Raw genomic sequence first — 27,390 nt, 5'->3', positions numbered from 1 at the left:
CCCTGGCAGCCAGGAGGGCCAAGCCTGCCCCGGGGGCATCAGGGACAGAATCACCAGCCAGGAAAGGGAGGGGATTGTCCTGCTCTGCTCTGGGCTGGGGCAGCCTCACCTCGAGTGCTGGGGGCAGTTTGGGGTGCCACAACATAAAAAAAGTCAAGAACCTGTCAGAGTGTCCAAAGGAGGGGCATGAGGATGATGAAGGGTCTGGAGGGGGAGTCTGTGTGAGGAGTGGCTGAGATCGTTTGGTCTGCTCAGCCTGGAGGAGAGGAGACTGAGGGGAGATCTCACTGCAGGTACAGCTTCCTTGTGAGGGGAAGCAAAAGGGCAGGCACTGATCTCTGCTCCAGGGTGACACTGACAGGACCCGATGGAGCAGCATGAAGTTGTGTTGGGGAGATTTAGGTTGGAGAATAGAAAGAGGTAGTACACTTTTACACCCAGAGAAAGGGTGGGTACTGGAACAGGCTCCCCAGGGAAGCGGTCACAGAAGCAGTTATGGACAATGCTCTGTGGCACACGGTGTGAATCTTGAGGTGTCCAGTGCAGAGCCAGGAGCTGGACTCAATGATCCTGGTGGATCCCTTCCAACTGAGGGAATATATTCCATGATTCTGTGAAATAATGTTGAGAAATGGATTACCTTTTTGTTTATACTTACATGCATCAAAATCTGTCAGTGCAAATAAGCAAATAATATTGTTTCTGAAGATTTATAGCTGAACCTATGGTTCCATGAATATACTTACCAAGAATAAAATCATTCTATTTATCAGCTTCATGAAAATTTAGAGGCAGTTAGTAAGTTGTTTTTTTTTTATTGTGCTTAATAATGCAGAGAGTAAAAAGAGCTTCACCTTGAAAATTGAAAGGAGAAACTATCTTGAGACACTTGTATGCTGACATCTTGAAGACAATAATCTCAGCTCTAATGAACAGAGCATTAGCTTTCTAATCAGACAAGATTAGGTGGAGTTCTATGTTGAAGTTCCTTAATGACGGTTGAAAAATTTGCCTCAAATGAAAATTGCTGAAGAAATATGAAGAGGTGCCATACCTGTGTAATCACACCAAACATTACTTCTTCTCAAATCATTGGCAATATAATTGTTGATACTGATAGAAAGAGAACTGAGTCAATATTTTCTGAACAGTAAAATTTCTTCATAGAATTTGTTTTTTTTAAATGTAGCTGTCACATACGACTACAAAGAAACAAAATTTACAGGAAGTAAATGATGGAGCAGTAAAAAGTTATCTTTCATCTCGGGCCAAAAACATGAGAAACAAACTAAAAATGTTTTAGCCAAATAATTTTCTGCATTAAAAAAGTAGGACAACTCTCTTTCCAAGTTTGAAGGTGGAGCCTACTTTATATTCAGTGTATATCTTGTAATTTTTAGGCAGAGGAATACCAGTGCAGACTGCAGTAATACTAAACCAAAGTAGGGTAAGACAAACCTGATGTCAGTCTTAACTATGAAAAGAATACTGTAACATCTCAGTATCAATTATTCTTCTGGAAAATAATTTGTATTATGAAGTATTGTGATTTTTTAGAAGGAATACAATCTTGTTTGGGGGATTGGTTGAGATGCTTTGTGTTTATACTTTTTGCCATAGAGCAGAAATACCAGTTAATTTAATGTAATAAGTTTATATATAAAGTTTAATAAATTAATAGGCACACTGTATGGGAAACTAAAACATGCACTTTATGATTTGTTGCTGAAAAATTATCTATTTATCTTACTAGCTTTTTCAGTTAATAAGTAGGTTGGTTCACAATGCACCAGCAAATACAGCATAACATCTGGTAAATTCCAGGCTATAAACTAAAGAGGTGGAAACAGGACTTCTGGGTGTGTTTACAACATAATTCTTGCAGGTAAGATGTGCAGTCAAGTGAACAAAAGATCCAAAATCAATCATATACACTTTTCAGTTCCTGCTATCCAACATGTTATATTTATGCGAGCATATATGCAAAATCGGTATTGTTTTTTCATTTCTTCTGATATATCTAAGCCAGAAACTAGCACCCTTTCAGTGTTCTTCCCTTTGTTAGAGCTGCATCATTGCCAACTCTAATCACTATAACTATAAGTTAAATCTACTATTTTGAACAACAGCAGACTGTTTTCCAAAGTACTCTTCTGTGGGTGCAGAACACTTATTCTCTATTCCACTCCTCCTCAGACACCATCTCAGTAATTTTTCTTTCATCTTCATTCATAAAGATGCAAATATTGGACTTTTCATAAACAGCAGAAAGTCTACACCAGCAGTGAGAAAGAGGCTGCAAAAATTAGACATGATGCAAATTGTGCTGCTCTTCCTCTCTTTGATTCTGAAAAAAATCTACCATGAGCTTCACTGTATAATTTTGGTGTTCTACAGTTGGAAAGGTAACAAGCTTCTGTGATAACAGACTTCTATGCTTTGCTTGTGTAGATACATTTGCTTGATTTGTTTCTGTAATATCTGCCGGGCTATATGGTACAATATATTTAGGAGTGAAATATTTTGACAAGTTGAACAGAGGCAGACTGGTAAAGCTCAAGAGCCTCAGAGATTCAGTTTGCTAATTTTAAGCATATTAGTCTAAGTGTGCTGTGTATCCTAAACTGTGATATTTATATGGAATGATGTTAGTGACTTATAACACAAAAGACAGTGTCAATTTACCATTGTATTTGAGATCTGTATATGATGAGGAGTTATTTACATGGATTATAGTAATAAACTGTGAGAATAACATTGCTTTTTGCTTTTTGTCTATTTGAGAATTACATAAACTATCAGATTATTGCATATGTTGAGGTAGTTTATAACTATTATAGTGAATCATCCTCTCATGTGGGACAAAGAGAATGAAAACTGAAATTATGTATGTGATGATCACCTCCCATTCTAAAAATATTTACCATTTGTATTCGCAAATAATGCCAAATACAGCCATTTAGAGCAGCAGCTTTTTCACAGAATTTAATAGAGGCCTTTTATTTCATAACAACAGAGACATTCCAAGGAAGGCAAAATGTTTGAGCAGACCACAAAGTGCTGCGGAAGAACTTCATGGTATGTGTAATATTTTGAAACTATTATATTGGTTTTATGTTCATAATCCTTCTTGTTCCCAGATCTTACTTGGTATTGCATTACCTTTTCCTTTTCTCTGCCTTGTTCCTCCCCTCTCCTGCAGCTTCATGTTTGCATACACTGGTGCATGATTTTTTTGTTATGACCCAGCTGAGCAGGATTGAGAATTTATACACAACTGGTCAGGAATCAGGATGTGGTTTTGTAAAGTCATTTTGTGTGTTTGTGTTTTCAGGGTGGTAAATTGGAGCCTGTGGTTTGCACTGTATTCTGGTATGATGAAATAGGGTTACATATGAGAGCAGTGCCTGCCAAACTTCTGTAGCTTGGGCTTTCACAATTTACTTTGCAGATTCAAGATAAATTTCTCTCACAAATTGTCACTCATTGATCTTCATTCTAGGGATACATACATATGACATTCCACATGCCTTGTACACACAAATTCAGTTTTCTAAGAGCTAGAGCTGGAGTTTTTCCAGGTCTCTTTACATCCCCTGAAGCTCTTGGGTAGTGTCTTTAAGTCAGTTTATAAGAAAGTCTACTGACTTGCGCAAGTAGAAACGGATGCTTTATAGGAGCCTCTTACAGAGCTTGAATATAAAAAAATTTGAAAAAACCAAATTATTAACATTTTCAAGTATCACAGAACCACAGAATCATCCAGGTTGGAAAAGACCTTCAAGATCATGAAGTCCAACAGCACTACCACAATCACCCCGAAGCCATATCCCAAAGTGCCACATCCAGATGCCTTTTGAACATTTCCAAAACCACCTTCCTGGGCAACTTATTCCAATGCCTAACCTCTCTTTCAGTTAAAAAAATATTTCTAATACCTAATTGGAACCTGCAAATATTAAATTAAATGTGATTAAATCCAAAGATCAAAAGAAATTGTGGCTAAGTGCATGGTGCACTTGCTTGGGGTGATGTGAGGCATACTGGACCACCACCTGAAAAGGAGAGTGCCTCTGCAATAAAGTCTCTGAGAAACTCTGAGCAGAGGATATAAATTGAAGATGCAATATACATTAACACTGAATTTGAAATCAGAGTTTTAAACCGGCATCATCATTTCTTTAAGGCTTGGACTAGGTTATGGTCTCTGTCAAGATGTCATTTTTCTGTAGATGTCTCTGAGATGTACTCAGCCATTTTCAGAGGTGAACCTTTACTCTTCTTAAACACTTACTGAGGTAAAATTGTAGAAATCAAAGGTGTCCATGCACATATGAAAACCACAGAGGAAAGTACAAAAGAAATTGCTTTCAAAGAATATATCTGCATTGAAGACAAAAACAGTTTCAAATTTGTTTTATGATAAATTTAAACATTTTAAAATTATTATCAAATAATTTTAAATTATCTCAAATTATCTTTGCATTTCTGTGTAACTACTTTAAAAGATTCTGCCTTTGTCATGCATTCCAGTGGGAGAAGCATTCCAGGAGTTCCATGTTCTCCATTTATCTGTCAAAATGAGAGTGTCCTATTTCGGTGCTAATTACACTTTTTTGTTACATGGTAGCAAAAGCACTTCGGTTTTTGTTTTTGAGTGGTTTATTCTTCCTTATTTGGAACTTAAGCTGTTTTAATCACCTTAAGTGGTGATTAAAATACACTTTATATTGTGTCACTGTTTCTTTAAAGAGTGGCATTTATGTTAGGGGTAGGAGAAGCTCATAAAATAATGACAGCCTGCTTGGATAGGATCATTCCTCTAGTCCATTCCTATTAATTTTTTTTTGTTCAAAAGTCACACTGTAAAAAGGCAGTCCACATTTACATAGTATACTGTAGGTTGAGAGCTTATGGAAGGGATACAAGAAACAGAATTTACTATTATGCTGTTAGAAAACACAGCTTACTAATACAGTGTAGGAAACTTCTTGGCATTCTCAGCTGCTTTATGTGGATAGGGGTATTCCAAAGAATAACTAATTTTTCTATATTTGGAAATAGTTCACAAATATTAGATTATCACTTATTGTTACATTTATGCATTTTTCAACATTCGGCATGCGCTAGATACAAGATATTTAACTTCACCCTCTCCCTTCCTCTTTTGTTGTAAGGGCCTGTGTTTAAATTCAGGCAAGATACTATTCTGTTGAAATCCCAATAAAGATATATGCACTTGGCTTGTAGACTAAGCTTTGCAGACATTGATAAACCTCTGATTCAGTTACACTATAGTGGAGACAATCTACAAAGTTTTAGTTGATGCAGCATTTTTTGACATTATAATAACACCACAGGAGCTGGCAGTGCAGAGGAAGGAGGTAAGTCAGTTTCTCACTCACCATTCTGACAGCTAGGCAGATCACAAAGAAAAGATGTGTGGGTATTCAAGGAAAGAACTGACCCTGATTTGTATGGCTATGCTTGTATCTGCCAATAATTTCCTACATGAGCTTGTCACTTAGGGATGACATTTATAATGTGAGAATTTCTAATTGAGGTCCTAAGTTCACCCTTCTGAAGGGAGTTAAATGAGTCCTTGGCTAAAGAAAGCTAGATGAAGACAAGAATCTAATACATGTTTTCTGTTCATAATCATATTCAATGAGTCCTATCTTTTCAATATTCAATCTATCCATAATCCTATACATATCTTCTATTGCTCTTCTCATGATTAATATTCATTCACTCAGCAAATTTGACTCTTTGCCTAATAAAGTCCTGAAAAAGTAATTCTGGAGGTCTTGTGGGTTACTAGAGGTCCAAGACCATCTTGTTCTCACCACTGCTTCACATCCACAGCCCAGGTCTTTCAGGGAGCTGTGTAAAAGCCTATGCCTTGCCTTCACAAAACAGGTACTTTTAACCAGCATCTCTGAGGAGCTATAGTGCTGGTACGAAGTAGCATAGCCTCATTTGATATGTGATTAATGCTTGTCTGGACTCTCCCTAGGTATAGATCTCTGGGAAAGTTCCCAGGCTATGGTATGGAGATATTATATTTGATTTGGGCATCTTCAGATACATGGACAAATACCAAGTTCAGGAAATTCAAGGCTAGTATTGTGTTTACAAAGACTATAAAGATTCATCTTCCTTCCAAATTCAATGATAAGCTGTATGAGATAATAAGCAAGGAGCTGAACTTGAACTTCTGACAGTTTAAAACCACCTGAATTTTTAACATGGGGAACTGACACCAAGGAGTCCAAGGATGTAGGTGGAGGGATCCTTACTGCCAAGCCACCACAATTCCCTGTTGTTGTTTCAGCTGTCAGAGAGATTGACTGGTTTAGCACTGCTCTAACTAGAGTCTAGGTTTAATGCACTTTCTTAAATATCTATTATGGCATCCCAAGAGCAATCCTATTCAAGAGAGTGGATCCTGGCAAGCAGTTCTCCAGCAGGTAACTGCAGGATAGTCAGGGCAGTCTAAGGACATTGCAGCATGCCACTACAAGTCCAGTCCATGAATTCCTAGGAAATGTATGTAAGGTCGCCTGACACAATCCACAGGGATCAAAGATCAAATCTATTCCCCAGGATGAATTGAAAACTGCTTTTCTGAAATGCTGAAATCTGGTAAATAATTTTGAGTGAATTTTCCCACAAGACTTAGGTATTAATGTAAAAATACAATACATAGGAAAGATGGAAATGAATTCGGAAATAGCAAGTACTTGCAAAGATAATAAAAATTCAGTTTCACAAATTAAAGCAGAAAATGAAAGAAAAATGATTAGCTACAGGGATGCTTTCATTAAAACATCACAATCAGAAGTGTCAGGCAAAAGGACAGTTTTGTGTGGTTTTTTTTATTATATTTTTTAATAAAAGGAATAAATGCATAAACCCACCAGCTTTTCTTCAGGGTATTCCAAGAACTAAGGAAAAAGACAACAGCAATGAAGTCTCATCTGGGTTTCTTGTCAGAGATAAAACGTTTGTCTGAAGAAAAATTAGTGACTTCAGAAATAAACTAGCTGAAACTGAAGTAGATGGTTTCAGTTGTCTTGACTTCTGTGGAGAAATTCTTCACTTTTGAGTGGAAAGGTTGGGGCAATAAGATGAAGTAAAAAGTATTACCCCAGTATTTACCATCACATCTAGAAGCTGCTAATTACCTTGTACATGATACAAAAAAAAAGCTTTAATGACTGGATGACTTATATAAATCAAGATGCATTACAGATGGTGTCTCCTACTCCCAAGTATTGCAATAGAATATAAAAGTAATATGAATTACTGGATTTTTACATAGCATAAATAAGGTTATTATATTATTTGATTAATATATTATAAGTGGCAGGAAGAAATAGAAATGCCTTTGTGTTTGCTATGGTAGATTGTTACTAAAAATATGCTGCTGGATTGCTGATATCTTTATGATAAAGCCAGATAAATTGAGAATTATTACAGACCTGAATAAGGTCCTTAAATATGAGCATCACCTGGTGAAAATTGTTCAGGGAGAGATTTTAAACTCTGTATGCTAAGAAAAAGTTTTGATAGTGTTTGTTATATATTAAAAAAAAATAAATTAAAATCACAGGAATACAGGAGTTTTCTTTGCTATGTTTCTATTTATGGGACTTTCCTTCAGTATAGCCTTAGTAAGGCACACTAATATGGGTCTTTCAGAAAGAAAGTAAGTATTAGTGTGTTCTTAATTTAAGATTAATTTAGGGACAATAGTGGGCTGTAAAATGCTGTAGTAGGTATGAAAGAAAAGAGCTTGTCAATGGAGAGAAGCAGATGCCAGACACAGCTGAATGAGATTAATTTGATGCTCAATTATTAAGAGAAGGCACAGGAGAAAGGTGAAGTGGATTGTACATGTGCAAAATGAGAGGTTCATGATACATATCTAATAGCATATTTCAGTTAATTAATATTTTCTTTATTTGCTAAAATGAATTTTTTCCCCTAAAATTTGCTAAAACTTAACGTTTCCCTCAAAATCCTTGGGCTGACCTTACAAAAGCAAAATGAAACTTCTGAGGAAGAGAAGTACTAGAAAAAATAATGTTTTAAAAATGGACAACAGGAGTGTTTTCTGAACTTGCTTCTAAATGAATCCTGCTATCTTAATCACATGCTATCTGGAACTCCTTTTTTAAACATTGTCTAACTGTGTTTGAAAAACGCTGAGTAAAAGTTTAAAAAAGGCTGAAACAGGAAAACCAACACTCTTAAGATTTCAAGTGGCTGCTTGCATCTGAGGTCATTGAGAGTTCCATATAGTCCTGTTAAGCACAGTCCACATTTTAGAAAATGACAATACTATTATATAATTGATTGTTAAATCTGAAAATCAAGCACAGACAGAAACTTGTGAGGCATATTTTTGACAAGTGACAAGTGGTAAAAGCAAGGAACTTCTTGAAAAGGATTCTGAAGGTAATATTATTCAAGATACCCAAGTTTGTAGAGCAAAATTTGAAAGTCTGGAAAGGAAACCACATAATGATGCAATATGAAGGTCTTTAGAGAGAAATTGTAGATGTTTCCTTAACAGAAGGTTTTCCAAGCAGCTGTAGGCAGGGAGTATTTTGGGGTTAAAGACATAGAATTGCTCACTAAAATGGCATTCTGTAGAAAGTACAGATTCACATTTCCTAATTCCCAGGAAATTGTTCTAAGCTTGTGTTACAGTCACAAACCACTTCAGTTCCATCAGATTTAGATAGACAAGACAGAAATTTTCTGTAACAACGAATGATTCAGATTTATTGGTCTGATTTCCCTAATGGATTCTAATATCTTCTGACAATTAAACTGGGAAAACTACTGGGTCACTGGAATAAAGAATTCTCTGTTCTCTAGGTATGCTGAGAATTGTTCATTAGAACGTGTGTTTGCACCCTTCTGGAAAGGATTCAGGAAATTAGTCTGACTTACAAGTTTCTGTGTTAGAAATATGCTTTTAGGATTACCACTAGGACACATTTAGAACAATGAGACATCCACAAAACTGGAATAATGCTCATTTTCAGGGTCTTGTTTAGAGGATTTTCTGAACATCAGAGTCATCCTTTTAACACCAAATGTTGCCTTTGCTTATATCTGTACTGTAGCAGTATGTCTGCATATATCTCTATATAAGTATATTACAGTATCTACAAATACATCTACAGATACATCTGACATTACTGACATATGCAGTAGGCAGCATGACCTATTGTCTCTAGCTTCTCTCTTTTTTTTTTTAATTGAAAATACAATTTTCCATTTATTTAAATGGGATCTACATGGTGGTAAAGAAAATTCAGGGAAAGAGCAAAGAGTTTATTCTGGAGACTAAAGTATTCACCGCAAATACTCTACTCAGTTTTTCTCTCTACAGCAGTGTTTGGATGTGAAACCTCTCCCCTTTCTCAAGTTTGCACTTTAGAAGTGTCAGCTTTATGTTCCTCCTTGTTTCTTAGCTGGGAAAATGCAGGTACTCTTGAGGAAGGTTGTTCTTTGCCTGATGCATTCTCTCTGCATACCATGACATTATGACAGCAGGGTGGAGAAGCACTTCTGTGTTTTGAGTACATAGGTGCATCCTGCAGATTTTCATGGTTAAACTGCTTAGAAAACAGCACAATGCACAGGGAGCACCAACAGAAATAACATATTGTTTGTACAGATGCTTTTTATTTTTCACAGCCGTGTGTGCTATAGTATCAGCGTATATATGTGTGTCACACACTCTCCTGACATTTTGTAAACTAAATGTTTATAAATTTAAAATGCTAAAGTATGTCAACCTTTATCTAAATGGGAAGCAGCCTATCACGCCCACATCACTCCTTCACAAAGACAATACTTTAATGTGCTGTACACAGGAGAGTTTTTCAGTGAAATTTCTGCTTTCAGTACTGCTGCCATCTCCAGATGATGGAATGCCATACTGCAAACCAGCCTGGGTGTTTGTCCATTTGTGATGGGAGAGGAAGGCAGTTTCGTCACCTGAGTTAATGATGAGAAAGTTAAAATGTAGTCTTGACTGATAATCCTGTTAAGAGGAAAATTGAAAAGTATTTAAAGACCCTGCTTTATACTTACAAGCTATTCTATATGATTTTATCTAAGATAAATACTCAGATTTTGTAGACAAAATTTCCTCTGAACATTTACAAGCTTCTCTGAGTATTTTTTTTTCCCAGATGATGTATTTTTATATCTTTTTCTTTCTATTATCAGAGCAAAATCCCATATGCTTTTAGAGAAAAAGAAGGATTTTAAAAAGGACTATTCAAAAATGTTTTATTCTTTTTGCTATTTCATTTAAAATACATAGTTGATTTTCTTTTAAATTTCTACCTAATTTAAGACTTTCTTGAGAGTCAAAAAATGACTGGAAGTTGTTTCTTTCTAGCAATTGTAATGAAGGCAAGGTACCTTTCTTATGGAAGCAAATCCTCAGGTGTCTGCCTAAAACTGTGTTCTTTTTTTACAGGGGAAAGAGTGGTGCAGGAGCTTCCCCTGTCTTGGGCAGCTTGAGGAAATACCAAGAAGAATTACAGGCTTTTTCTGGACGGGGCTGGAAGAGCCTACTTTGCATTCCTGCTCTTTCCAGTAGAATGATACAGAAACTATGTTTTAACAGATTAACTCTTAGTGTTACCTTGGAACTGTATCAATACTTGATACATGCTAATAAAGTGTTAGTAAGTATGTAGAAGTTACATTTTTATGTTCAGTTCTGCATTCCTTGAATAGTAAAGATTTCATTATTAACTTTAAGACTGAACAGGGGAATATGGACTTTAAATACTTGAAGCAGCTGTAGGTTATGTAATAGAAGGTAAAAATGAACTATTTTAGGAGTAGTAGGAAAAATCTGCTAGTTGTTTCAATCTGCTAGTTTGTATGAGTCCTAATAAATAAAATAATTTTCGCATTTTAACATGTCTCTTTTAAATACCTTAGTGCAAAATTGAAAACCAGCTATTCATCGGAACAAAAATACCTGCAAGAATAACATTACCAATTGAAAGTTTCATATCTAGTTGTGGAAATTTGATAAACAGAACTTTGTAATATACATTTGATATTAGGGTCAGATTTTCAGAAGAAAAGCCATGTGAACTTTGGGCATTTGAAATTTTGAAAAGAATAAAAATATCTGTACCACATAATGTTTTGAGTATTAACACAATACTGCAAGGTCTGGTTCAGTGGAAACCGATGTATGTATTTGAGCCCATGCACTTTAACTTATTCATGATAGACTGGATTAATTCTACTTTGCACTCACAGGAGAGTTTCTGCAAAGTCAGGTTCTTAGATAGGAATGCATGTGTTTCCTGCAGCAAGATTGTGAAGAATAAAGTGAGAGCTGTGGAGAAAAAGACAGAGGTTGTTCTGAGTTTACAGCAGGTGCAATTGCTGTCATATAAATATCCGGCATCCATAGGTATAAGCATTTGTAGCAGGAAATGTTAAGATACTGAAAATCAGATAAAAGTTTGAAACAAGAGATTACAACAATAAATGAAGCAACTTTATATGAGAAAGCACTGTATAGATGAGAAATTAATAGAAAAATAATTTAATTATAGACTCTACAGCTTTTGTATTGCATTCATAACCAAAGTATTTTCTCCTCCCCGTCGTGTTCTTTTCTTTTACACTTATGGTCCTTCCTGCTTTGCTTCTTCTTTTTCTTCCTATTGAACATAAACACTATTTTCTAATAAGTGATTGTTTTGGCATAACATACTCATCTTAGCAATATGTAAATAATTATACCTACTGAAGCTTTATAAGCATTTTCATTGTAAACAGAAGGAGTAAAAGATATGTATTAAGAGATGGATTGGCATTTGGAAATTAATGTAAAATTTAGAAATTATTACACTCTGAAGAGTCTAGATGGAAAGAATGCTGTCAGCATGCTGGGAGATGGCTGGTTTCCAGCAGAATAAAAGCTGTGGATCCTGAAACTAGAGAGCTGCTACTATAACCTTTCACTTCAAAATAAGAGAGACAATATAGAATGCTTTTATGAGGTTAAGTGTTATGTTTCCTGCAGACTTGAAGCAGAGAGGTATACCTGGATGAAGAGAACAGTGGCAAAAATTGCACAGCTTCAAAGAGGCACCACAGCATGTGTTCTTCTGTGATTGTGGCTACCCTATCCTTTCACAGCCTGTGTATAGAGGTTTGCATGGAAATGGCAGTCTCTTCTCTCCTAAAAGCTAGTTGCAAACCAGAATAGAAATGGCTCTATTTCTACTGCTCTGCCTTCTCCATGGAGAATGAGATTTTTCCAAGCACTTCAGGCAATATGAGAGCAATCACAGAATTTCAAAGAGGACAAAGAAGGCATTGAAAAGAGGAGTGAGAAGAGCTTCAAGAACACTGAAAAATGAATGCAAGTAAGCTACATTAACCTGTATTACAAAATAAAGTGATTCAGCTGCTTCTACAATGTATTTTTCACTTCTGAATTGGGGTCTGAAGAGAGGGTCTTTTCGGAGACTTTTACTTCTATAGTGTAGAGCTTTGAGGACCAAAAGGAAGCACCATGTGTAACATCATTGAAAACATAATGATTAAAGAGATATGTAAATATGAAAATATTTTATTTCATTGTGAAATAACGTATTCCAAGCACTTGACTGAGGAAAACAACCACCTCAGTGATGTTTCCAGTAACTGCTGCACATGCTAGATTTACAAGCTTGTTTCAGTACTCAAAGATGTTCAGTGCATAAGGGATCTGACTCTCAGGGGAAACTGACACAGATGCAAAGGGTAGGAGTTGGCTCAGGTCCTGATAATTATTCACTGAAAACAATACTCTGAATAGTTCATGCTGAAGATCTCATTCTATATGAAGACAATGCAGTGATCAGGAATGCCCACAAGGCTTTTACAGGTGGGAACACAGATCCTGTGAGCAATTTCTTAAAATACACACCTCTGGCACTCTGCAGTGCTAACAAAGCACTCAGAAGCTTGACTGGAGGTAATATTTAATTGTTTGGTTTTCCTACTGGAACTGTCTTTCATTTAGCTCGAGTGAAATTGTTTTTCCAGAATGCAAGGATTATGTCACAATCTTCTACAGATCACTTGACAAAGCAGTTACAGAGACAGCATGGAAAGAAATGTGTATTCCTTGCTTACACAGGGAGCAGGGAAGATAATCTACAACAGGTTGGTGGAAACTTTATTTTTTTTTACTTCGATATCTTTATAAAAGCCATATCAGACCAAAAGTTCAGTTAGTGCAGACTGGTCTAGTTCCACTGAAATCAATGATATTAACACAAAAGCCTTGGCCTCTATATATAGATATTGCCAAAGAGTCTGCTGTGTTGCTTAGTTGTTTGATATTTGCTTTTGATGAATGATACACATAATTTTCTCTCTTCCCCTGTCCCCTCGGTGGTAAGCAATGAACCTACACACCCCCTAGAGACAGAGGTAATGAGAGAATGGCTGGGAATCAGAACCTGACCAAGGGATTGTTTCTGTCATTTACAAGTTTTTCCACAGTGCTTATGGCTTTTCTTGGAGTTTCTTCGATCCTCTTTCATCAGTCTCTTTCATCAATTTGAGATAATTAACACTTGAGGAATAGTTCAAGATTATCAGATTTTGTTTATTTGTTTCAAAAGTTTTTCTTGTGGTTGTTTTTTTTTCTATTTAATAAGTTACATTAATAGTAATATACTCTATAATAGATGTACATCAGTTTATTTAATAGCTGCTGTTGTACTCTGCCTGAGATTGCTAAATTATTGTGTAACTTGATGTGAAACTACTAATTTTAAACAGCACAAGTTAAAACTGTCACCTATAGTAGGGTACTAAAGTAGCCTAACAAAAAATTAAAAGCTTACACTGATGCATTTTATCCTGTTGAACTATTAACTTGCTCATTACCTGTGGTAAAAAATAGGGAGACACAAGCCATACATACCTTTAAACTCAGTTTTTTTTTCTGTTCCTTCTCTCCTGTTTCTCTCTTGCAAACGGCATAAGATTGAAAGGAGTTTCTTCAGAAATACAAGCAGTTAAAAACTTCTGAAGTTACAGGATGAGCAGGAAAAGACTTTGAATGAACTTCCTGTTCTGCTAGTTCTCTCCCAAGCTGAGACAATTTTATTAGGCTATATCAAGATGAAGGATGGAAGGATCTGGATCTTATCAGTTTCAAACCAAAGACTTAACAGTATTCATTAAACTTGAAGAGACTAAAGTGATCCTAAACCACCTATTAAAGTATGACTATTCCAACATTTTATTCCAACATATCAAGGTATTTCAAGTGAGATTAATAAAGAGAAAATAAGCAGCAACTAACTCACTGAGATAATAGTGCATGGAACATTAATTGCTATAAAGTGAACCACAAGGGAGAGTTTCAGAAGCAGAACTTGGAAATAGGGCTGTCTTCATATACATGGTGATTTATTTGAATGTTCAAATGATCTTTAGACCTTCTGAAAGAAAAAGGGGACTTTTTTTCCATTTAAGATATGACTGTAACAAGTTATGAAAATAAACTTTTTATTTACTTATACTGGATCGACAATATACTGAATATTTTAAAAAATAACTTAATTCAATTGGAAAACCTGGTGGAACAGGATGAAAAGATTTGAAAAATTACTGTCTGGTATTCAGTTTGTAAGAACTCAAATTATTATAAAAATATTTTTTTAATATTTGTTGACCATAAATTTTATTCAATACCCAAATCCTGTATGCAATTATGTTCAAAAAACCATTTAACTTTGTAGGACTTCAAGTAAAATGTTAGTGAGTTAAGAGAGATGACACAAGCAAGGCATTTCTATTCAGTTCTTCCTTTCTTAATTTGATAGATTTTTTTCCATAATTAAAATAGCTTTTACACATATTTGTTCACCCATAGAGCTTAGAGGATGTAATAAAATAGTACTATTTATATATATAAAATTATATTATGTAATTAATTAAGTGGAAGACATGCTTGGTCAAACACAAATCACTGGGCTTAATGTAATGGTCCCTTCAGCCTTAAAAACCCTGGTATGTTTTCACTTAGTTTACTAAGGAAGGTACAGAGGATGGAAATTAGTCAACTGAGGTAGATGTAGAACAAAGCAGAACAGAGATGACACATCTGGTTTTTCTGCAGTGAACACCCTCAAGCTCTTGCAGAATTTTGACAGAAAGAGCTCAGGTTTCTCAGGTGCTCCTAGTATGAACATTAAGGTACAAAATTCAAGTTGTCAGAAATGGTCATTGTCAGAAGTGGGTTTATGTGTGTAGATATCTTTCTTCTCCTCTTTGTCTTTCTGATCAGTACTGAAAATGTACAGAAGTCTTTTTTTTAGTTAATTTTAATTAAGCAGTAACTATCTGGAAGAGATACTAACGACCTGCAAAAGATTGCCATGTAAAGTACCAAAAGCAAAAAAAGTCTGCTGGAACACTGCACTCAAAAACTTAGTTGCTCCAAGAGATCCTAAAGGATATGTAATTAAATTAATTTTCTCTATGGTAAAACTCTAATTTGAAAACAATTTTCTTAATAATTTTATGAAATTATTTTTAAAAAATATTTTGTTTCAGGAAAGGGTACAGAAATTTAAGTAAGTAAAACATATAGTTTGCCCTTTTCTGAGGTAAAATTCCTGTCCCAGCATTTGCAAAAGATAATCCTCTGAGGAAGAAAAGAGAAGTCTCTCACTGAGTTTAGAAGAGCAGAGGGTCTGTATTTCAGCTGTTTTGCAGCATGGCTGCTGAACTCTGGTCTGATTGCAGAGTTCTTGCAGGCAGGGACAATCCATGAGCTGCCTGTGAATCGGATCCTTGGAGGTACCTGGCTGGTCAGAGAGCCATCCTGCTGACTCAGTGTGGAGGGCAGACTGCCAGAGGTGTCATGGATAGACTGTGCTTAGGGTGATACTTATAGTATCTGAAATAGCCTTTTTTAGACACTCATACTGTCTAAAATAACATATTTAAGTGCTCATATGACCTTAGCTACCGTTCAGTGTACTAGAAACCAGGATTATAGAATAATTTAATTTAGTAAGTGTTGAGCAGTAGCACAAACAAGTTGTGGTAAAACGGGATGACATTTACAGTAAGTAGATACAAATATGTATCTTCTAGGTATGCTTAACATTTAATAATTATAATAAAATATTGCTGTTTATAACAGAGAGATATGTCTGTTATCTGGAATCCATCTCTGCATCTTTCCAACAAGGAAAGACTGACTTCTCCTATAGAACATCTCTCAGACTCATCTGTTGGCAAGAAGAAAGTAAAACTGGAGGAATTCACCAGCCTTTCTTTTCCTAGTAAGAGTCTTTCCATAATACACATTCACATAATGACTACAGTTTTAATTTTAAATGCAAGTAAATGCTATTTGTTTTTAAGCTGCTTCTTATCTCTGTTAACCTGTGGAATCCAGCACATAGTTTTGTTGGTGCAGTGAATATTGTCAAGGTTTCCGAGTGTATTCTACATCTAATAGCCAATATTGTTTTACTTAAAATCTCTAGACATATTTCCATTCGTCTTCCATAATTTCCTCTTCATTGTGGGATTTAAGCAAGCACAAGTAAGAATTAAGGCTGTCATTTATAACTAAAAAAGGTGTATGACTCTTGTTGACACTACAGAAAAATAGCCATTAAAATGTTCTTAAATGCACAATACAAAGACTGAAAAATATATGCTGGTTAGGCAGCTGGAGCATTTGCAACATCTTTTTAATAGCTTAGAAATCTCATTACTCTGAATGAGAAACAATCTCTATGAAATTCAAACATTTAAATTAGCATATGCTGTAAGCAGGCTTGGACATGTGGCTCAACCTATTTAAAGCTCAATATCTCTTTCTTCTGCGTTCTAATTCCAAAATCTGTTTTAAAAAAGCCATGGGCTACCACACATCACACAAATATACAAGCAGTACTGGTCCTAGATGTTCTGGGAGATCAGGCAAATCAGTTCCATACTTTGTTCCTCATTCTCGTATACACTACATATATATCCCACTACATTTTATAAAACTCTTTTTCTAGTTAGAGCTGCACTTCCTTTATGCTATAATAGGGAAATATCTTGCAACTACAAAAAGTTTTATCCTGTTATACAGAGAAAGGTGCAGAAAGTGTTCCTGTGACACATTACCTTAGTGATAGGAGGTGTTGCTTGTAAGTTTTCCCAGTGATTCCTAGGATGTGGATCTGAATATTTAAACCTTAAAGGGAGGATTAGAGTCTGCATTTTCAGTGAGAAGTAAAAAGAATTAAATATTTCCTTGATTCTAACAGACTCTTCCACAGTGCTCAGCAGTAAAAGTAGTTTTGTAGCAAGACCTCTGCAGTTCTCCAGGGTGGTCATCCAGATTTCTGCTCAGGTAGCCTAGAACTTCCTATAGCAGACAGACAGATATTCACAGACAATTCAGATATTTAGAATTCAGTTGACAAATCACAAATTTTTGCTGTGGCACCAAAGATTTTCTGTTACCTGTCCATGACAGAAATCTGTAAAGCCTTGTTCCCACTGAAGAGAGGTTAACCAAAATGCTCATTTCTGTGTTTACATCTGTGCCACAGTCTGAGGCCCTTATTCAAGATGAGTTTGTCTAAGGCCTAATTAAGAGCTAAGCTGAGAAAACACTAAAATAACAGGGAGAATGAAGCAAGTATTCTAAGTAAGAGCCCCACATTTCCTGCCTACCTTATGCCAGACCAGCAAAAGGTCACATCTGCTCTTGTAGCTTCCAGCTTTATTGCCACTGACTAACTCTTTATGTTGGCCACTGATGGAATTTGGCAGGTGCAAAATATTCCTTTAACTTTAACTATCTTACTTAACACACTCCAAATTGAAAGGTTTTGTCTTGCTTCTTTTCTTCTGGAAATAGCTCAACTTCTCAGAAACTCTGTACTTAAAAAGTATTCAGTGCATGGGTTGCAAACCTTGCAGGGATTGCTTTTCTTCTTTATCACACTGTTATTCCATTTAAAATTAAAAAAATGGTTTTGAAACACAGTGGTAGATCTTGTGCTATTAAGTTTTATAAAACACATTATCTGGGGCTCCATTTAGTTTGTTGGTTTCTCATTTAAAATATTAAATAATGAAAGGTTTGCAAAATTCAGTTGGAGAGGGAGATCTGATTATTTGGACATTATTATAGCCATGTAAATGTGCCGAAAACATTTATAAGAAAAGCTCCTGATCATGCAGGCATTTAGAGAGCAATAAACACATGTCAAAGGCTTGCTGCCATTGTATGAAAAGTAACAAATAGATATGCTATAGCTCTGCAAATCTCGAAGTGAATTTGTAGAACACATTAAGACAGAAAAATGTGTAGTTCTAAAAGGAACAGAATGAGCTGGATCATTTTTTCATTCTTCCACTCTTTTTTAATGTGAAGTTCCAACCAGTGAAATCTACAATGCAGGCCTAAGTGAGAGATTCCACAGGAAGATGTCTTTGCTTAGACAAAGAGGTCACTGAGTATCATTGCTTTTCCCTTTTCAGTCACAAATACCACAACACAACTCTGCAGCATAAAGTCCTAAGACTGGGACTGAGAGTGTGATTTAAGAAAAAAATAAGTACAGTCAGGTTGTAGAAGTTTAATTAAGCTGAATTGACGTCATGGGAGAGCCTTGGAAGTGCAGCTCTGAAGTGCTTACTCAAATATCCTTTAGGGTTTGTCCCTTGGGAGATGTGGTGATTCTGTCAAGACTGTGAGAATATATTGGGGGGGTAAACAACAGCTGCAAGTAGGGTATTTTTGTAGATTTAAAATACTAGTTCTGAACAGAGGAATCTGGTAATCACTCCTAGTTCAAGATTGATTAACTTATTTGTAATAAAAACAGGATTTCAGAATTAAACGTAAGTCTTTGTAAGAATTAAGTTCCTAAGTGAAAAGGCAGTTGCTATCCTGTGTATTCCTGGTAATGCTGTTTGTAGTTCTAGTGTATTTTTTTGTAATTTTACTTAATTGTACTCTGAAGTGTTGTCCAGAGAGTTACATAAACTCAGGCTTGAGCTACCAGTTGTATTAACTGTTGTGGGACATGCAGAACTCCCCTCAAGTCAGCACAGTTTAGATGACATTTGATTCACTGCTTGGGAGATTGCTAAACTTGGAGCTTACAAGCTCCAACAATGTGTTTGTATGTGAGTGTAAGTGTTGGCTAATTTTCCTTTCCTGCTAACCCCACAATCTTTCTGACACTGACATATAATCTGTCTTGGTGACACTCTCTTCATTCTGGTGATGTGACTCGAGCTCTAACTACTTCAAGGCTCACCTCTGGGAAGAACTGTGCTTGCATGTGACAGGATCATGGCCATATTTACATCTAGAAAATCCTGAACCTTTCCAATTCTGGTGATGGGCTGTTTATGTGGAAAGAACAGGCAATGATGCAAGGTCTAGACCCCTTTTGTGAATTAATGGTCTACAACGTGTGTCTTTATTTGGCCCTAGGTTACCAGGCTATAAGAGACCTAAGACATACTTCAGGAGCATTGAGTGCTTCAAGTAAGAAAACTATGAATAGTGTTATAGGTTTTACCTCCAAACAGACTTGAAAAAATAATAAAAAGCAGGTGCTGTCAAACTAAATCTTACAAAATCAACAATGTGTGGAAGATGCAGCAGTTGTGCTCTGTTGAGTTGTGAGAAGATTCCAATTTACTTTAACTGTCTAATACTGCACCCCAGAGGTGAAAAAGCATTGCAAACATGAAAGAAACCAAAGCATAATGCTTCAGTGCACTTTTGGCCTTCAGTGCTCACTTTAAGCACCCTTGAGGACAGTTCTGACTATTCAAAACCGCTGTGTATATTGCCATTAAATTCCTGATTTGCATTTGAGAATTACCCTAAATAGTGTGTTTTGTCTGGGACAAAGAAATGAGCTGCTGAAAGTGCCACTGCATGGCTGGTGAAAGCCTGACTAACTGGTATCAGATGGTTAAAAGTGAAATGTGTCAGTAGTTTCTCATCAGAGTGTGTCCTGAAGAGGTATCTCAGCTCTATTTTGACACTGGCCTGAGTACTCAAGCATCAAACAGTGGTGGAATTCCAGCTAGACTTGTGTTTGTAAATCACTTTCATCTTTATGAAAATCATCCTCCTCATCACATATTCTTTCATGGCCACTGAAGTTTGCTGAATGAAGCTGAAACCCAAAGGAGCCCGGAGACCAGAATATAGCTCAGATTGCCTTTGAGTCTCAGCAAGCTTGTGATGTTTCAGTTGTTTGGGGTGCTGGATTTAGCTGCTCAGAGACAGATGTGCTCTTCAGACAGGGCTTGCTTGAACATGATAGTGTGTGCAATCTCTGCCAAATCTGCTGGAGCTCAGACAGTGACCAATCTAGAAGCTAAATGTACGTGTGCTACACCCAGAATTGACTGGAATACATGTATTATACTTACTACAACTAATAATGAGCACATAGTACAAGTAATGATGAAGCAGAACATCCTGATGGATATGAACTTAGCTTCTGCAAAAGACAGTTTCAGACTACTCTTTGTAAAAGGACCAGTGCCACATGAAAACAGTGCTTTTAGCAAGGAAAGTAGTAAACATTGTTTGGGGAGCAGAGCAGGTGACAGCAGATGTGAATTTTTGTTCCAAAGTCTTTGATTCACAGTGCGGCCTTGGGTAAATTAGATCCTACCCCTTTATTTCCTCAGGTATTTTCAATCCTTTTGAGAAACAGTTTTCTTAACTGGAAGATAGCATCTAAAAGCAAAGTTTCAGAACTGGTGCAATTCTGTTCTTTCCAGTTATTTTTCTTTTAATTCTCTCTGGTGAGCACACTTCTACTGCATAAAACTTGCAGTCATATTCATTATCTGTCTTCCTTTTGACTGACAAGCCATTTTCTAGAAAGTCCTGTTTGTCTGTACAAAATAAGCATTTTCTACATCTGATGTTCATAAAATGTAGTTAATGTTAACTGGCTTTGGGAGCCTTGTAAATCTGTGGATGGGATGTGCCTTCCATCCTCACTGGTAACACATGATTCCTGTATCTTGTGTTCATTTCATACTTCATGCATGAAAGTAATGACTTCCTAAATTTCAGGGAGGGATGCCAGCCTGGTCTTTGTGCCTTCTTAATTACAAAAGTATAAAATGTTACCATACTGAAACTAGGGAGAGTGTAATTTCTGTAACAGTTTTCATATCTGGGGAAGTAGTCAGTTCCTTTTGGAACTAAACAGTCTCAAACTTTGGAGTTGTACAAAGTGGGTCTTTTGTTCATAATCTCTGGTATCCTTGTAGTTTCAACGTAAGAAGCTGAGAACTTGCTGCTGTCATGGATATTGGGGTAAATCTCTTCCATTCCTCATTTGGCCTGGATGTTTTTAAGTGGATATCAAGACTGTCTAGATACTGACTTTGCATAAAATCCTATTTTCTGGATCATGGGAATTCTGTCTTTAAAAGCATTCTCTTACAAATTTAGCCTTCAAATGGCATTTCTTATTACTCAGATTTATTTAAAACCTAACAAAAAAAAAAAAAAAAAGGCAAATTACTTTGAAGGAAATTTGAAGGAAAATTACCTGAAATGAAGAGTCCCGTCTTAATTTTCTGAGAATACACATAATCTCTGAAATTGTCCACTCTTTTTTTAGCTATTAAGTACCCTGTAGTTCTCTTTCCTTCCTTTTGGATGAGTTGCATATCAGCCTTCTTCAGTTTAACTGAATTGTCTGTTCTTCAGTAAATACAGCTTCAGGTGTCTTCTGTGAGGCAGTACTTATATACACAATGTAAAGAGATGCTGTATGTGATAAATAGAGGTGCATTCATTACACTGCACATAAAATTCTTGCCAGCAAAATAAAGGCATCATGTGGTGTTATACCAGATTGTAACATACCAACAGATGTTCAGAATTAACTGAAGTTTACCCTTAGTTACAGTCAAACACCATTCTCTGCCTGAAAAGCTATTGGAAGACCATAGTTCTTTCTCCATCTAGATCCTCAGCTTTCTACCTGCCTTGGAGTACAGATTCAGTGACTTGGAACAGCAGGGGTGTTACTGATGCTCTGTGCTCTTTTTTGTCATTTTCTTCTCAAAAGGATGCCTTCTTTCACATATTCTGGTTTTATCTTTGTATTTTTTCCTTTTGTACACTGATGTTCAGCACAGCACCTTCCTTTTTAAAAAAAGTAAATGGCGAAGAAGTTGAATAAATGAAGCAATGCATTTTAAATTTTGTTAAATAGTTTTAATACAGTTTTAGAGCTCACAGTTTCTTCCTAATATACATTGTAAAATCGACCTTATCATATTGCCCTCTGGTGGTATGAAATGGGAATGTGAAATACCTTTAATACCGTGAGGAAAATATTATCTAGAGGAATCAAATTGAGAAAACACAATTATTGCAACAATGATATTACAGTTCAATATTAAACAGCATTTTCTGCTCTTGTTGAATACAACATTATTCAATTGATAGGGATTTGGTTGGAACAATTACAAATATAATTTTGATATAAACTGTAGTCATTTTACTATCTTAAGAACTTCCAATATAATAATTTGTCCTTATAGCCATCCAGTATGATAGTTTACAAGAGAGAATTTGATTTTAAAGACAAGACAACAATACAGTCATCTTTCTGATTAGCACAAACAACATGCTTGCAATAAAACATGAAGAGATATAATGAGAACAGTTTTCTACTATTTGTATAAAGGCCTATAAACTGTGGTAATCTGTTTTTTGCAGATAGTTTTCCATTGTCCAGCAGAATTCACTACAGATTGTGACTAGAAGGTCAATATTTTAAATGTATTCATTTGTACCTTCCTAGAATTCATAAACAGAAATAAATGATGAACAGCCAACAAAAAGATGCCACATTTCACACCAGTGTGCATTTTTTAATGTGCTGTGAGGCTGCTGGAATGTGCTAGGCTCTGTGCAATGTCAGGGAGCAGGAGCCCCTCACTTCAGCAGATTACCTGCATTGCTTTCTGGGAGAAAACTAAGGGTAATTTCTCCTTATTAACCAATCTGTAAATATTTAATCTTGCAGTTGTGTATTTTAATATATTTATTTTCTCCAGGCAGTGGAATGCTCTTTATGTGAAAAGAGGAACCACAAATGACAGATTAAACACATCTGAGCATGGAAGACTTTCAAAACATCTGGCTCCTCACATCATTCCTGAAAATCCACCTGTGATTGAAAGTCAAGAATGAAGGCATCCAAACAAGGCTCTGATCAAAGAGATGCCACCTCCATTTTGTACATAATTCAGATATGAAATAAGTTTCAGATAAAGAGCAAGCTAATTTGGTATGCCTTAATATGAAAACAAAATTAATGTGCCATCTAAATGAAATCTTAATGGATTATTTATCATTTATCTTTAAAGTGGGAAAGTGTGCTGTAACACAAAGCTTTACTTTTGAGGCTTTTCCAGTGGCTTGTGTTTGTTTTTGGTGGGTTTTTTATTTTGTTTTGGTTTTTTGTTTGGTTGTTTGTTTATTTGTTTTTTGGTTTGGTTTGGTTGGGTTTTTCCCCCCTCTCCTACTGTTATTTATAAATACATATTTCCAATTTGACTTTAAAATTAGAGAAAATGAGATGAAATTCATGGGATGCTTGTGCCTGCAGTTAAGTTGGAAGTTTGTAGTGGGGTGGACTCCAGTATTTTGAGGGTTTTGTCTCTTCTTGGGTATCTCATGCATCCAGTCACCACTAACTTACTTTGTGGCAGGGATACTGTCAGAGGACCCTGATAGCAGTGGAGGAATGAAATATTTTCATGTGCTGGTGGAGGACATGAGCACCAGTGCAGGGCTTCTGGCCAGCTCATGGCTGCCCTTTACCTGGGGAACTCTTGCATGCAAAGTCAGCTGAGGATGTTGTCCTTTCCAGCGTGCTTCCAGCTTTAAAGGCTGAAAATCTGAATTTCACAGAAATAGCCTTGAAGCTGCTGTGCATTTTTGGGGGAAAGAATTGCATTCCTTGTAATGCTTCAGTGTTGCAAGGTGTCTTATTTCCATCTCTCTCTGTTATGGTCATTTGGGTAGCTCCAGAGTACTTCTGAAATAGGCAGAAGAACCCAGCAATGTTGCATCAGATTAGGGAAAAAAAAGTATTTGTCATAAAGATAACTTTTTTGGAAAGTCTTTTGAGATTGCTGCTTTAATTTGGAACATGTCTGAAGCTACATCTTTGACTGTCCAGCACCTGAGGCTGGACAGGAGGCATTTAGCTCATAATGGAAAGAGCCCAACATCTACATCATTACATAGAAAGCACAAGTAAAGTTGATTTAGTTGAAGCAAAAAAAATAACTCTCCCAGTGTCAATCACTGCCTTTTCTTAATGTTTCTGTCCTGCTACCTGTGTCTTGTATCCTCCCCTGAACACTAAAGATCATGGCTGCCATTGGGCTTAAATTCAGCAAATTTCCATCGTACAACTGACTATGTCCTTCTCACTTGGCATCTTGTCATTCCTCTCTCCTTCCTCACTCTTCCTTAATTTCAATGAGTTTGCTTGGCCTGCTGAATGGTCGAAGCTTTGCTGGCTGCAGAGCAGTGGAGCCTGACCCAGCTCTAGCCTGGGAAACAGCAGTTCCTAAAGGGTTGCTAATGCCAGCTGACCTCCTCGTGACCCCTGTAGCATGAACATATTACCTTGTGTCTTGTTTCAGCCCAAGTGGCCCAGGATTTACTGCAGCATGAGGTTAATCTTGCCTGTGTGCAGAAGGGCTGTGGTTACGATGATCTGTGGTGACAGGACCCTTTGAAAAGACCAATAGAACAAGTAAAACCACATTGCTGGTTTCCTGTATCCTGGGATTCTGTGTGGCACTTGCATTGTGTTTGGGTAAGGACAATTAGTCCAGCTACCACGTTTTGACACTAGGAAATAAATGTATTTTCTTTAGCAGATGTGCAAAGGGAGAACCCTGTGGGCTTTTCCACAAAAGGCGTAATTGATGCAGTGAGCTGCATGCATTGGGAATGGAGCCTGCCCCTTTCTCCTCTTTATGCTCTAAGAACCATGCATGCTCAGTACTCCAATCTTCCTCACAGAAATAAAGTGGAGACCTAACCTCAGTGGACAGATTCCTATACAGTGCTAGCAGCCATTACTCAGTGGGGCTAAAGATCGCATAACTGGGTTAGAAGAGAATGACATAAAAGCAGAAGAAAAGAGACAAGACACATTAGGTATCCTTTCATTTGTTCTGAAGCACATGTGCAGTCTCAGTATGACTGCATAGTACAGAAGGTTATAGGCAAGGATCTGAATTTTTGATTTTTCTGTGACCTACACACACATCTTTCCTCTAAGTGTCTTGCATGGGTCTTATCCCTAGTGAAGAAGATAAAACTTATGGTTGGGAATCCAGAATGGATGGTGTTGGATTATACTGCTCAAACATTTCAAAAATATTTGTCCCTCTCCGCTGGAAACCAGTCTGTCTGTAGCAGTCCTCTTCCATGGACTTGTCTGTGGTGTATTTTTCCTGGGAAGGATATGAAGAGTTGGAAAGGAATCTGGAGAGAGTGCATGTTGTACATTAAAGGGATTCCACACTCTTTTTTTAGACTAGAGCAGACTAGACTAGAATCATTCAGTTGGAAGTGACATACAATGATCATCTAATCCAACTGACAGACCATTATGATGACCAAAACTTAAAGCCTGCTATTAAGGGCACTGTCCAAAGGCTTCTTGAACACTGACAGACTTGGGGCATCAACCACCTCTCCAGGACACTGGTGTTTAACCACACTCCCACTAGAGAAATGCCTCCTGATGTCCAGTCTGAACCACCATGATGCTGCTTTGAACCATTACCAGTACAATCCTTGATGCTCTAAAAAATTTTTGTTTTGAAAGAAGCAATTTATAGTGACCCATACAGAAAAGCTGGGGTTATTCTAAATTTTGCCAATTTAAAATTAAACTTTCTCATTTCTGGATGCTGCCTACCATCTTATTCTCTGATGTGTTGAACAAGTTTTGCAAGAGGGTCATTTTCTCTCAGTCTCTACAAAGAGCTATTATTCCATTGAGTAAAATGATAAGACCAGTTTTTAAAACTGCTCTTTGGCTCTATGAGTATATTTGTGTACTAGCAGGGGTTTGTCACTGCTCTTTAAAGCTAGTTCAGGTTGTGTTATTTGTGAATTTCATAAACCTTGCTTCTCCAATATATGAACTTTATTAACTCCAGTGAAAGCTCAGCCTGTGGTAAAAGAGAGGTAGATTCAGCTGCTTTGCCTTACAAATGTTATGCACCCCTAGCACTCAGACAGAAGTTTTATGTAGTTCACATAAATGTGTGAACATTTAATTAGTGTACAAAAATCTGCTTGCCTTTGCCCAGAAGAACCATATTACTATAATGTTCACCTAGATGCAAAGTGTGAGTTGTGTTTTCCTGCATAAAACCTTGGCAAAGGACCTGTCAGGGAAGTTAGACATAAAACTGAAAAGCTAGGCACAGAGCTGCACTGCAATAACTACAGACCCACACTGTGTCCAGCATGAATTTTAGTTTCTTTGTTAATGTTTTCTGATAAGGAAACCAGACCCCCAGGATGATTATCTGTGTAGCTTTCAATCCCACAATTTTCTCAGATGTGAAGTAGCCTACAGGATCAATCCTGTGCAGAGGTTGACACATAGGGACAGAATAATGCTTAAACCATTATTTGAACAGAACAGCTGATTAAACATCTCTCAGGGCAGAATATACACTGTGATCCTAAGAAAATCAACAGAGGCTGAAACTGAGCTAGGCTCTAGGTGAACTTGGTGTTTTATGTTTGGAACATTCTAATTTCTTAATTATACAAGATGGTCTCAGCTCCATCATGGCACCTTTTGGCCATCCGTATGCCTCCAGGTCCTGTCTTTATACTGATGGATCACAAACCAACCTGACTCCTTCTCATCCACCCTCCTTGCATACACTCATTTCTCTCCTTGCTCTCTTATGAAATTAATTGATCACATACTCTCACCCAAACAGCTTTATCTTTGTTTCCAAGATATTGCTGCACATTTCCAGGCATTCCATTAGCATTACCACTTCACTGCTATTTAACCTTTCATTGGCCCACATAGGTAGGGGCTGTTTTTACTTTGCTTTCAGGATTTGTTTCTGGTTCTGAACAAGAGATGTTCCACCCAGCTGAAAACAATCATCAGAATTTAAATATCACCATTGTCGTGGTTTTAAACCAGTAACTAAAAAAAGAGATTACTTATTTCTTGCTGTGAGATATGGATTAGAACAAGAGCAAAACAGGCATAAAACTTAAAA

At 36.6% G+C, this 27,390-nt stretch overlaps 1 long non-coding RNA gene across 1 annotated transcript; it reads left to right on the top strand.

Moving 5' to 3' along the window:
• The first annotated feature begins 288 nt into the window (after positions 1-288).
• LOC117245597 lies at positions 289-10,960 on the top strand. Its single transcript, XR_004500432.1, has 3 exons — positions 289-2,405; positions 3,017-3,078; positions 10,511-10,960. It is a non-coding gene; the product is annotated as an uncharacterized LOC117245597 (long non-coding RNA).
• The last annotated feature ends 16,430 nt before the right edge of the window (positions 10,961-27,390 follow it).

The sequence above is a fragment of the Parus major genome, chromosome Z, assembly GCF_001522545.3.
Source record: "Parus major isolate Abel chromosome Z, Parus_major1.1, whole genome shotgun sequence".
Taxonomy (NCBI): Eukaryota; Metazoa; Chordata; class Aves; order Passeriformes; family Paridae; genus Parus; species Parus major.
Note: the sequence above shows the minus strand (reverse complement) of the source record. Positions and strands in the feature narration are given on the sequence as shown.